Here is a 4451-nt window from a genome sequence, read left to right on the forward strand (position 1 = left end):
TGCATCATATTGTGCATTGCATTGATTGTGTTCCTTTCTGTGTTGCCGGTATGTGTTCCCTCTCGATAGACGCGCTACCGATGATGTGATCGTTGACACTGATGAAGACTCAATGTTATCTTCAGAAGTGCCAGGCAAGCAAAACCCCCTTGTTCATTCCGATACAATCCTATTCTCTCGCTCCTGCTCTCTTTTACTGCATTAAGACAACAACGACATATTTGATACTTGCTGCGGTAGCTGAACCCTTTATCCTTTGCATGACCTGTCATTGCCACAGTAAATAGATGAAACCCACTAGTATGAGTAGGAGTTGTTTGAGCCCTGTTGTGCCTACTCATTCATGCTTGTTTGTTATGCCTGCTACTGCTTAGAGTTGAGTCAGGTCTGATTCATCGGGGATGAATCAGAGGCGTGTGAACATGTCCTACTGTGTGTGAGCTAAGTGTGTGAACACGATTTGGTAAAGGTAGCGGTGAGAGGCCATGTAGGAGTACATGGTGGGTTGTCTCATTGCAGCCGTCCTCAGGAACTGAGTTCTGTGTTTGTGATCCATGACCAGCTACTACCACACATTGGAATGCTTAAGTGCCCCTCTCGACTTATTAATCAACATGATCTCTGTCCAGGAGTTGCAACTAGTTTCTGGTGTTTGTAGGTAGTGTTAGTAGTCTACCAAGTGGCACCCGGTACAGGTGGGCTTGGGACAGACTAGGCACCGTGGCACGGTGTACCAAGTGGCACCCGGTTGGTGGGCTTGGGAACCCTGCACACATCGTTTGGGGCCGTGAGCGACACCCCGGCCGGATCTCCTTGCGGATGGAACCCGAATAGGCGATAAACCTGGACTAGGGACTTGTTCGGTTAGTCAGGTCGTGGCCGACTCCCTCGCCCGGCTTCCGCTTGAAGGTTGCCGAGGTACATGACGTGTACAGGGCGGTAAGTGGCGAAAGCGTGTGTGAAGAAGTACACCCCTGCAGGGTTAACATCATCTATTCGAATAGCCGGATTCCTCGGATATGGAAACTTGGACCCCTTGTATAGTTCATAGACAAGTGAAAATGGATACTCTAAAATACGCAACATAAGCGTGAGTGCTATGGATGGCGTTCTCGTAGGGAGACGGGAGCGGATCCATAGTGGTGTATTGGTTGGTGAATATGTGGACTCATGTGCGCCACCTCAAAAGAGTTACATTGCAGTCGTAGTTCAGGATAGCCACCGAGTCAAAGCTGGCTTGCTGCAGTCAAACCCTACCATCCCCTTTGTTGATAATAATGCATATGTAGATAGATCTGATGTAAGTCTTGCTGGGTACATTTGTACTCACGTTTGCCTATTTTATGTTTTTGCAGAGAGACTTCAGTCTCACTAGTAGTTCCACGTGGACTTCGACGTTTAGCTTGATACCTCAGCTACGATCTTGTGCCCTCGGTAGGATCTGATAGATAGTCAGGCTTCTCAGCCTTTTTCATTTATAGATGTCTGTACTCAGACATGATAGCTTCCGCTTGTGCTTTGACTTGTATGCTCTGATTGTTGGGTCGTGAGACCCATGTTTGTAATATCTCGCTCCTCGGAGCCTATTGAATAAACTACTTGAGTCGTAGAGTCATTTTGTGATGCCATGTTGTATTGCACATATCGAGCATATTGTGTGTATGTTATTGAAATGCTTGGTATGTGTGGGATCTGACTATCTAGTTGTTTATCTTTAGTAGCCTCTCTTATCGGGAAATGTCTCCTAGTGTTACCGCTGAGCCATGGTAGCTTGCTACTGCTCTGGAACACTTAGGCTGGCCGGCATGTGTCCTTCTTCGTTCCTGTGTCTGTCCCTTCGGGGAAATGTCACGCGATGAATACCGGAGTCCTGTTAGCCCGCTACAGCCCGGTTCACCGGAGTCCTGCTAGCCCAGTGCTACAGCCTGGTTTCACTCGCTGATGACCGACACGTTCGATGCTGGGTCATGGATGCCTGTCCCTGTAAGTCTGTGCCACTTTGGGTTTACGACTAGTCATGTCAGCCCGGGCTCTTTATCATATGGATGCTAGCGACACTATCATATACGTGAGCCAAAAGGCGCAAACGGTCCCGGGCAAAGGTAAGGCGACACCCGTGGGGATACCGTGCGTGAGGCTGCAAAGTGATATGAGGTGTTACCGGCTAGATCGATGTGACATCGAGTCGGGGTCCTGACAAGGTGCGCATAACAACATCAAAATCTTTGGTTAGCACATCATCCATTTTCTTCAACCATGTCGTTGATACCTTTGCCATGGAATTCATCCCTAGGTATGATCAATTACCCTCCATGGATTTATTCCATGGATGCAACATAATTTTCTATATCATGAAAGGGTATTACCGAATTACTATACATTTGGTTAGTTACATTGTTGCTAATACAAAGGGGCCGAAATATTTTATTCCTATTTTATTTTTTTATTTCGGCTATACATACTTTGGTGGGTGAATTCTACATGAACCTCATGTTAATGGCCGATATTTATCTATCGCCCTAAGAATATGTCAAAGCATGGCCGGTGTAATATCCTAACATCGTCCTTAGTTCAATTGGAGACTAAAACAAGCCTCATGCCGCTTAAAATATTTTTTCACAATGATCAAAGCCGAATATAAAATTTTATTCGGTTTGGATCTTTTGGTTGCCATAGGTGCTATACATATTGAGGCTTTGGATGATTCGTTATGAATAGTACAACAAATATCCAAGAGTTATCAATGTTTTGACGAATCACTTATAGTTTACTTGAGGTATGTCTTGATGCAAAATTTACCTTGGGTGTTCATATTTCTAGACATGACAATTCAAGAGAGTTGGCACAGTAAGCATCTGGCTACTATGTTAATCATGGTGTATTGCATTTATGTCAATAGTCGATGCTTAGTCTCGTCAACAGAGGTAAGGCCGAACCGAAGTCCACCGCTTCGGCCACTAATGATTTTTTTATGCAGGCGAAAGCAACGATTTGAGAAAGTTCATTGTTGATTACCTGAAAAGTCCTAGCAAAAGGGTGATTAATATGGTCCGTAGGTTGACCCTGAGATACATATCTATGGAACTTCATCATCGGATTGTTAACAAAGTTGAGAAGGTTTCACCCAAGTTTACATCAAGGATTCAAACAAATAATGGCCGATATATATTTATCGCCCTAAGCACATGCAAAGTGGACGATGGAGTGTTGACATCATCCTTAGAACCAACACAGTACAAGTTATTTTTCGGCACGCGACCTTTGCCGAAAAACAGGGGGGCATGTGTTGACGCTCAAAAATGGCATGATCGCAAAGAGTGACTTGAGTCTATAATGGGATGAGCCTAAATTATGAGTTCATGTCACCATTTGATGGCCCTCTTCAAGATGATCGAAATAAATATGAAGATGGACCAAAACGGAGCTCAAGTGCAAAAGATATGACAATTTTGGAGATACTCGTGTTGACACCAGATTGAAGAATGGCATGAAACCTAATTAATACGGTCTCGGAAGGAAAAAGTTACAACTGAAAAGTTGTGCGTCTCGTCGAAACGGTGGATTTTTATATAAAAATCGTCTTAATCCGAGGTCGTATGCAACCTGTGGAGGCAAAACAAGGTCAGAAACAAAAATTGCAGAGTCATTTCGGACCGACCGAGTTGATTTGATCGGTGAGACCGAGTTGGTCCGAAAATTTACCAGAGAGTTGGCAATGTTGACTTGGTAGGACCGAAATGAACCAATCGGTGAGACTGAGTTGGTCCGAGAAATTGCCAAAGATTCCTGTCTGAGTTAGGTTAGGGTTTTTGACGTTTTGGATGGACTTTTTAGTCCTTTTCTTGTACGGGAAGTCCAGCCGCCTCATAAATAGATGAGAGGTGACGGCCGATTGAACAACACACAATCGAACAAATGTATCTATATCTTTTACCTTTACTTTTCCTTCTCCCTTGTTCTTCTTCTTCCTCGTTCTTCGTTCGTTCTTCTTTTGCAGGGCGGCGAACCTTGAGTCCTAGGGGCGGTCGGGCCGACCTAGGGCAGCCTATAGCCGCCGCGCGCCCTGACGGGGTCTCTCCCGGGCGTGTGGGGTTTCGGGTCTACAAAAGCGTCCGCCGGATTGTCTTGCGTACCGTGCTTCCGGACGGGTCTCCTTCGAGGTGCGCTGCGGTGCATCACCCTCGACATTGGAGCTACACGGTGACGTGTTCGTGTGCGAACAAGGTGGACACTGTCTTTTTCTCTTAAACTGGTGTATGATTCTTCCTGGTCTCCAATTGAAGCTTGTTACTACAGTAGATGCTAGCAAATCTCTTCTATGTATATCGTTACTTGTCTCTTTTTGTGATTGATAGATTGATATTGATAGTTCATCAAACCGAAATAATGTGTATTCCTGAAATTTCATGAGTGTAACATGGTCCTTGTAAGAAGTTAAGAGTAATTGATTG

The sequence above is a fragment of the Triticum aestivum genome, chromosome 1B (assembly GCF_018294505.1).
Source record: "Triticum aestivum cultivar Chinese Spring chromosome 1B, IWGSC CS RefSeq v2.1, whole genome shotgun sequence".
NCBI lineage: Eukaryota > Viridiplantae > Streptophyta > Magnoliopsida > Poales > Poaceae > Triticum > Triticum aestivum.